Source organism: Solanum tuberosum, unplaced genomic scaffold, assembly GCF_000226075.1.
Source record: "Solanum tuberosum cultivar DM 1-3 516 R44 unplaced genomic scaffold, SolTub_3.0 scf00141, whole genome shotgun sequence".
In the NCBI taxonomy this organism is placed as follows: domain Eukaryota; kingdom Viridiplantae; phylum Streptophyta; class Magnoliopsida; order Solanales; family Solanaceae; genus Solanum; species Solanum tuberosum.
This window is the reverse complement of record NW_006239075.1, coordinates 441,515-451,255: the sequence shown is the minus strand read 5'-3', so window position 1 is coordinate 451,255 and position 9,741 is coordinate 441,515. Positions and strand designations below refer to the sequence as shown.

Here is a 9,741-nt window from a genome sequence, read left to right as displayed (position 1 = left end):
AAAATATTAAACAAAATAATTATAACCTTAATTTCATAATCGAATACATAGAAATATACCTAATATTATTTGTAATTTTTGTTGATTTTAGAATGATAAGGGATTTTTTAGTTGAAGAAATAAAAAATAACCACAATAATCATATATGTATATATAAAGACTAGAATCAAGAGCGAAAAACATTCAACAAAGAAGAAGACAAAAGGATTTTTAGAATTGAGAATAATAGGGATTAGTACCTTTTTGGTTGAGTTTTTTTTTAAAAAAAAAATAAAAACAAAAAGGACAAAAGTTGTTGACTATTGGACTTTTAATTGTAAAAGTAAAAAATTGTTCTACTTTTTATAGGTTCTAAGTAACTAAAAGGACAAAAGTTACACCTATATAGAGGACAAAATTGGGTGTGAACGTTTTATATATAAAAAAAATGAATTAAAACTAAAATGTGGCAATGGGGATTCGATCCCGGGTTGGCTGGGAGAATTGAACCCCCTCAACCACTCGGCTAAGCTTCAGACATGTGTTAGTGGGTTCAAAATTTAATATATACATATAAAATTTTAAAAACTGATTAAATATACATATATATACAGTGTTATTTCTCAACGAAGTGGGTTCATATGAACCCACTTGAACCACTGTAGGTCCGCCCCTGGTCATGTCCACCACTTCGAATTCTAATTTGTAGGTCATGTAACTTGGAGCAATGTATAGCTACCTGGATTTGAGATTCGTTTATAGGAGTGAAAATAATTGATGGTTTGAAGTTAGAAGTTATCCTTAGGTTACGATCTGAAAAGGAGTTATAAATGGTGGAATATGATGAGTTTTTAGGAGTGTGGATGACTTGTGATGAGTTTGAGTTCATAATTTTGTGAGAAAGACATTCAAGAAAGTCATCAATATTAAGAAAATCAGTTACAACCAATTAATTAGTATTTTTTTTTTGGGCGGGGCGGGGGGTGGGGGGTGGATTAAAGAAGCTTAATTAGTTACAAAGGTTAAGACCACGTGGTATAGATTATTAAATATTAGTTTTTAAAAAGTAAATATATATATATATATATATCTCATGATAACTTAACCGAGAATTAATAATCTTCGGATAACTTGTTTTCAATCACACAATTTTTAAATATTTTTTTAAGAAATATGTCAATATATACTCCAACAATTCACTTAACATGAACTACATCTAGTCAATAGTCATGTTTATTCATACGGAAGAATGAAGATGCACACGCTTCCTCATAGCTAACGTGGATTATTTGTTTTTATTTTTATTTTATGGTCATAACATGAGTGTTATTATTATTAATATCATTGATATAGTCAAATAGACAGAATATCTCAACATCATATATGGAATGAGAAGGTATAATATAATAGTGAAGACTTGTAATTGTTAAAGACATTGAGTAAATTACAAAGTCTACTCTCATACATTGAATTTAAAATGTCTAATTAATTCTTGTAATTGTAATTAGTAAATATTTCATTAAATTTAGTTTTGTATCAATAAAGTCATTCAAATTATGACTCTCTTCTAAGAAAATGTGTCATGCTTCGACCTACATTTTATATACACTCAATCTAGGAAGTCGCAATAGAGATCTAACCTCAATTGTCGCAACATAATGTCATCATTTACTAAGCAACCCATACATGATATGACAACAATATTAAATGCATTTTCCAAATAATGGTGTTCATTATCTAGTCGTCCCTTACAAAACTTATTGAATGTTGTCACTTATAAGCTTGATTCTGTAAATCTGACCTTAATAACTTCACAAGCAACGAGTTTGCTCTTTTAGACTGAAGCAAAGTGGAGTACCATATTTGGATAAAACACAAACTTTTGCCTCGAAGGCTACAACAATTATATTATGTAGATATACTCAAGAACTCATCTCTCCTCCTACCTCTAAAAGTTCGGGGTATATACTTTTCCATACAGAAAGCTATAAAATGTTTCCCAAGTCATGAGTAGTGCATTTACTAGTCGGCACTCAACATGAGACCACCATCACATTTTGGTGTCTCTCTTGTACCGGTATATCATAAACTCAACGCCAAATCACTCTACCTTATCCATCTTATGAAGCAGCTCATGACAATCAAGAAAATCATAAGAATCTTCAGATTCAATACCCATGAAGAATGAAAGTTTCAACCTTCAGGACATAATAAAACCTCATGTTTGTCTCTAGTCATTACATGTCCACAACGAGTCATGGAAACATACCTATGTCCAAGGACACAATTTCTATTGCTGGTGTTGTTGTTTCCATTTTTACAACTCAATTACTAACTAGATGCGACATAGAGTGAAGAAATTCCGATACCAATTTGTATCACCTAGATACCAATTTGATTCAAGTCATAGCACGAAAGGAGTAGAAAGAAATGAGTTTTTCCTAAAGTCCTATAGTCACTCGAAGAAAAGTACAGACGTCTCTGTACCATTCCGCAAGATTCTACTAGACTCATTTTGGTACAATGAGATTAACGAACCTAGAGCTCTGATACCAACTTTGGCATGACCTAGATCGTTGTGATTGGCACTCACACTAACCCTCCAGTGGGAGAACCATTACAACAACCCAACTAAGCAACCTTAACCAAAATACTACACATTTAAAGATACGGAAGCAGGTTTAAATGCTAAAGGAAAGAAAGGGTTCCCATAAACTCTAACAAAAGTCTAACAACCAAATGTGGAAATAACGCCTAGAACCTGAAAGTCAATGTACCAAAACTCTAACAAGGAACCATAATTCTAAGGAAATGGGTACAACCCAATTAAACATAGGAAAATCTAAGTACTAGTCTAAGTCCGAAAATATAGACATAAACAAAAGAGAATTCATGGCAGCCCGAAAGAACTGGCTCACCCTTGAATTCAAAACGATCATTGATCTTCTAAGCGAGGTCTATTAATAGCCGCCTAAAGATACCCTATACTCAACAAAGAAAGAGCAAGTGCAGTATCAGTACACAACCACAGTGTACTGGTAGGATCACGCGGCTATTTCATTAAGTGCAACATGCATAAGCCATTACAATATAATAATCATGCATATACCGAACATATACAATTTCAATTATCACTTACGAACCACGTACAGTTTCACAATTCTCAAGATATACAGTTATGACAAGTCAATGGTCCTCTCATGGAAGCCAAACCTAAATTGTTAGTGTACCGATACGTGGTACCCGATCCAAGTTAGTGTGTCGGATCTTGACACCCGTTCCAATATTTATGCCGGTACGTGGCAACCGATCCCAGTTAGTGTGTCAGAACGTAATACTCGATCCATTCAACAAGCCACAACCATATTCACAATGTACATTCTCATAATCATTCAATCAAGTCATGATTCATGGCATGCAATTATTCAATTATCCTCATTTACAATTAGTGAAAACAATAATACAACATTCGCATACATACATGCATTATAATGAAGCAAGAACAAACACATATCACACAACATGAAATCACAACCATCACCTACCTCGAACAAAGCTTGAATCCCCTAAGAAACTTGATTCTTCCCTTTTCGGATCTTTTCACTTGTTCTTGGTCTACAAACAATCAATAAAATTATAGGATCAATAAACAAGACTTAACTACCCGGAATACAATCAACACTATCAACCCTATATCAAACACATGATCCCAATATCCAAAATTAGGGCTTTTCCCGCCATCCAAACAGTTCCAAAACCCTCCCGCATCGATAATTACCCATGAATTTACATTCTACGGATCGAAAAATGGATTGGAGGAGTGAAAATCTTACCTTTAGCCTCAAGAATGGTGAAAAACGGTCAAGAACTCACCTGGGATCGTCTCCTAGCTCTCAAAGTCTAAAACTGCAGAATAAAACGTTTTTGAGATTTATTTCCGACTTAAATCGCGATTGTCCCGCTATGGCGGCCCCCAGCCCGCCACAGTGGCTTGCACGGAAACAGTGAGTTGAATTAGCAGTTCCAAAACCCCCATTTCACAACACACCTTCATCATATGACACTCAGAAACAAACTCGTTCAAGCTAATATCAATTTTGGGATTTCTACTCATCCGAATTCAATTACTAAAGTCGTACGGTTTTCTTAACGTCTTAGCTATCTACTCATGTGATCAATTTCATATTTAGATCTCTGAGTTGTTACCAGATTTCCCTAGACCTTACTGACTCCGATTTCGTCCAAATCAAAATTCCAAGTTACTACGAAAAAGTTTTCCCAACCAATTAATTTTTCCCCATTCGCTTTTCTATAAGGACGGGAACCAGTCGTTACAATATTAAGGGCTTTTATTAATTTAAATTTCTAGAATTAATTGTCCATGTATTCTGAAAATCCTCAATTACTCCTCTAATTAAGAAAATCAGTTACAACCAATTAATTAGTATTTTTTTTTTGGGCGGGGCGGGGGGTGGGGGGTGGATTAAAGAAGCTTAATTAGTTACAAAGGTTAAGACCACGTGGTATAGATTATTAAATATTAGTTTTTAAAAAGTAAAGTAAACTCTCAGTGCAATTATCATGATAACTTAACCGAGAATTAATAATCCCCGAATAACTTGTTTTCAATCACACGATTTTTAAATATTTTTTAAAAAAATATGTCAATATATACTCCAACAATTCACTTAATATGAACTACATCTAGTCAATCGTCATGTTTATTCATACGGAAGAATGAAGATGCACACGCTTCCTCATAGCTAACGTGGATTATTTGTTTTTATTTTTATTTTATGGTCATAACATGAGTGTTATTATTATTAATATCATAGATATAGTCAAATAGACAGAATATCTCCACATCATATATGAAATGAGAAGGTATAATATAATATTGAAGACTTGTAATTGTTAAAGACATTGAGTAAATTACAAAGTCTACTCTCATACATTGAATGTAAAATGTCTAATTAATTCTTGTAATTGTAATGAGTAAATATTTTGATCTTAGGCGTATTTATATTCCTATGTTGTCGAGATTTGCCCATGTTTTGATTGAAGTATAGAATAATTTTAAGACTATTAGCTTGATTTTTGTTAACTTGTGATGATTGTGCACTAAAACATTTGATTAGTTGTTTCAAGAACTCTCAAGGATATTGGAGTTGATACGAAGAAAGAAGGAGCAAAGAAACGCAAAAAAAAAGACTAAGGCTGGAAGCCCGAAGGCCAGGCGGACTGGTTGGCGCGAGGCGCCAAGGCCCAAACTTCAGAGGCCTTTTTCAGGCGCTCTGATAGGCGCAACGCACCAAGGCCCCAACTTCAGCTCGCTTGCCAGGCGCGCCGCGCTAAGGAGGAAACTTCAGAGACCGGTGTCGGGCGCTCTGGCAGGCACGACGCCCCACCTTATGTCCGACTTTTCCAGCGAAAATCTTATTAAATAGGAATCCTAGTTGGTTTAGAATTCGACCCTAATTTTCCTAACTTCTATAAATGGACTCCTAGGGCTAATTTGTAGGGAGTTCCACATTATTTTGGTGTACAAGAGCAAGTTCCATCGTTTGTAATAGGTTTTACCTTTCTAACTCTTCTTATTTCCGAAAATCGCATGAACAATTGTATTTTGTGGTTTTCAAATATTATGAGTGGCTAAACGCCCTAGTTCTAGGGCTGTAGCTATGGTTTAAATGTTGATTATTTAAGGTTCTTGAATTAATTCTTGGTTGTCAATATAATTTACTTCTATATTCGTGTTTTAGTATTTTATGCTTGCGCACCATAAGATAAATCTATGTCTATTCTTAAAATCGAGAGAGGAGAGGGTAGATAGACCAGCGAATATAGAAAGTTCGATCATCTATTATGAGTTGATGTGTGTTCAAGAGTGATGCCCGGACGAACAACTTGCTTGGTAACGAAACAGGATGAAATATAAATGCTCGCCAGTTAGGCCTGCTATCCCCGCTCAACGATGTAGTTAGACAACTAACTGGAGTAGGCGACTAGAGGTCGAGAGACCCGACTCATACAATTAACCTTGTAAACCAGTAACTTGACAATTGAAATTAGTTCTAGGCCAAGAATATGATACATGAGATTCATTGCATGTTGCAGCCCTGGAATTGTCTTTTACTTGCTTAAACACCATCTTAAAGTCGTTCGCAAATTGGTTACTTTTAATTTACTGAATAATTAGAAATAGTAGTTAACAATCATCACCATATCTTTAAATGGTTACTTTTATTTAGTTGTAGAGTTAAGTGTTAAATATAAGTTGATCATAAGCTCCTTGGGAACGATAACTCGTTTCTTTACGAAACTATATTATTGAGCGACCGCGTACACTTGTGTGTATATTGGGGAGCAACATATATCATTAAATTTAATTTGGTATCAATAAAGTCATTCAAATTATGACTCTCTTTTGAGAAACTTTGTCATGCTTCGACCTACATTTAAGGCGGAATTAGCTACCCGATTCGATTGTTGACCAGAGTGTATCCATAACATGGCATGAAACATTAAGAGCATACGTCTAGATATGAGCAGAAAACACGATTTAAGAGTATTTTAAATTATATAAAGGTTGGAAGCCAGTTATATTAAGTATTATTCGTGCATGTATAAAATTAATAAGACGTTTGGTTTGCAATTTAGAAACTCGCTTAACTAATACATATACATATATGTTATGAGCGAATTGGTATTTATCTTATACAGGATATATAAAATGAAATAACTAATACTGATCACATCACTAATATCTACATAATTCTAATTAACCAGCTACTAAACGATCCTTGAGTGTTGCATTAAGTATTATTAACTCATACTGATGTACAAGTCACGATTTTAACATAAAGAACATTTAATATATACACAATTTATTACTTGAAAAAAAAATCATAAATCAAACAATATATATCGTACCGTCTTTGGAATGCGTCCTGGCTACATTTATTTTTTAGTACTATAGTAGTGTGTGTATATATATATACACACATAAAAGAACCACTATGATAAGAATTCGAGGTCTCCTTTATCTAACATCCAGGAAAGTCACAAGAAATGAACATAACGCCTAAAAGGTCAAATCAAGCTGAGGATCTCTAAAAATTTAACCAAGACTTCACATAGTCCTAAAATCATCCCCCGAATTTAATGGAACCCTGAATGTTGACCAAAGTCAATCCAAACGCTAAATTTTCACAATTTTCCAAAAAAAAATAAATCCTCAAAATGACTTTGAATGTGAAACCGACAACTTTCATTGACCAATTTTCACATTTTGGGACTGATGGAATTGTCGGAATTGGAATTCCAACATTCAAAACTCTAAAAGACTCCAAAATTCACTATTAAGCAACTTTAGCCTTTCAAACACAAAACTTATAAAATTCACAACTTTTAACTCAACACTCGAAGCCAACTTTTAAAACTCAATCAGAAATGACTCTGGGTCAATATCAGGAGGGGCAAAACAGTTATTTTATAAAGAATTCCAAAAATAACCAATTAGGTCATTACAGTATGAAAAAATTACGAGGTCTTATGTTCAAATTTCAATGAAAACAAAAAATATTTATTGATTTCATCTCATCTATCCAGGCCTTACTAATAGGAGATAGTAGCCAAGTATCCAAATAAAATAAAAATAATTTACTTAGGTGAGCGTAAGTCAATTCCAAGTACCCCACCATCCAATCACAACGTGTTGTTATTGATCTCAGTATCTTGGACAATCTGGCCTTGGACAATGAAAGATTAAGAAAGTAAATAAAAAGGCAATTTATTCATGTATTAATTCCTCCAAAAGTTATATAACATTTGGAAGCTAGTTATTAAGTATTATTCATCCATATATAAAATTAATACGCTGTTTGATTTGTAATTTAGACACTCGCTTACCTAATATATTTATAAGTTCTGAGCAAATCAATATATTATCTTATACAGAGAAAAATGAAATAACTAATACTCACATAATTAATAAATGCACCACACATGAGTGTTGAGTTAATTATTATTAACGCATACTCAGGTACAAGTCCACGAATTTATAACTTGAATAATATTCATAAATCAAACAATATATATATATATATATATCGTACATAATCTTTGGAACGAATCCTTGCTACATTTATTTTTCAGTACTATAGTAGTATATATAAATTAATTACGCCTAACTAGGCTTAAGATAATAGAGGAGGAATACTTTGTTCATTCCTAAAGAAATTTGTTGGATCAAATTTAGTCTTGATTTTCACCAATCTATCAAAGTTGTTCTTGAAATATTTCACTCCCCAAATTCTTGCTTGTGCATAGCTTGTGTTTCCTTTGTTGTTCATTCCTAAATCAAGATCTCTATAGTTGAAATATGCAGCTCTAGGAGATTTTGATACATACTTAGCCATGTATCCATAAAACTTTCGAATCCAAGCTATGTTACTTTGAGAATTTTCAATATTTCCCCAATACACCGCATACTCAATCATGAATATATTTCCAGCTCTATGAGGGAAAGGAGTTTCAGATTCTGAGAAGTCACTCAACTTTCCTCCATAAGGACTAAACTTGTAACGACCCGAGAGCACCTCCTAGTCGTTACCAGCGTATTCGACCTCGAAGAGGTCTTATACAAGCCCTTAGCATTCATCATGGCATGTATCATAGAATAAAAACACAGAAAATGACCAAACTTTTACTTTGGAAGTTCAACTTCACTTCATATATGAAATGTTAGAATCTAACTTCATCACAATGTACCATCTAGACATAGAAGTATCGAAAATGGGACTTAGCCCTTGCATCAATAAGAAGTCTAGAAATAGGAAAGTACAACAATGTCTTTCAACATAAGCAAAGAACTAAACATAGAAGTTAGATCATAGGGTCTTGTCCTCGGACTTGAGGACTCACCAACTTGGGGAAGCACTTGAGAAGTAAGCTTGAATCCTCAACGGCCCGAACCTAAATGTTTGGGGAAAAAGGAGAAAATATGGGTTAATACAACACACGTACTAAGTATGGCTACTATGCATAAAAAACCATTGAAACATGCATAAAAGGACATTTTAGTCAAAACATGCTTTTTACCAAGTAAATCCAATATGCACACAAAGTAAGCATCATAGTACAACCAACATAATATCATCTCAACATGTAGACAACCCAAGTAATACTAGTGCAATGAAAGGAATAGAATACCATAACCCTATTCAAAGCCAAGTATCACATTAAGCAACCTACTTCATGCATACATACATAAGATCACACTTCATCATAACTTACCATATTCATAATGATCATACATAACATAGCTTCAACATACATAAGTCATAATCATCATAATCACAAGAGAACACTACTACAACCATCCCTTAGGATCCCACAAGTGCAATGTGCAAGAGAAAGTCTCATACCCTCTCTTACACTATGTAGAAGCCCTTAAGAAAGTCGTAGTAAGAGTTCACACCATTCATACCTTCATTTACTTTTACATTAGGGAAATATTGCAATAACCGACATAGACCATGAGAGATACATGGAATCCGGTGTTCTACTCCCACAAGAGAGGGTTAACACTTGCCTAAGATGTAACCATTCGTACATAGCTATCTAGGTGGATCCAATAAGCTAAGGTCCTATGTGGGAACATAGTTAAGGGTCAAGGAGATTGCTTCTAGAAACCCTAACTTACTAAACATGGGGGTTTCCATCTCATGAGACAACACATACCGTAGGTAATCCAGACTT

At 34.0% G+C, this 9,741-nt stretch overlaps 2 pseudogenes; both read right to left on the bottom strand.

The window, feature by feature from the left end:
- LOC102593265 (cannabidiolic acid synthase-like) overlaps nt 1-2,294 on the bottom strand; it is a 3,951-nt pseudogene extending 1,657 nt beyond the window's left edge.
- Nucleotides 2,295-8,089: 5,795 nt separating this feature from the next.
- Nucleotides 8,090-9,741, bottom strand: part of LOC102592928 (tetrahydrocannabinolic acid synthase-like) — an 8,379-nt pseudogene continuing 6,727 nt past the window's right edge.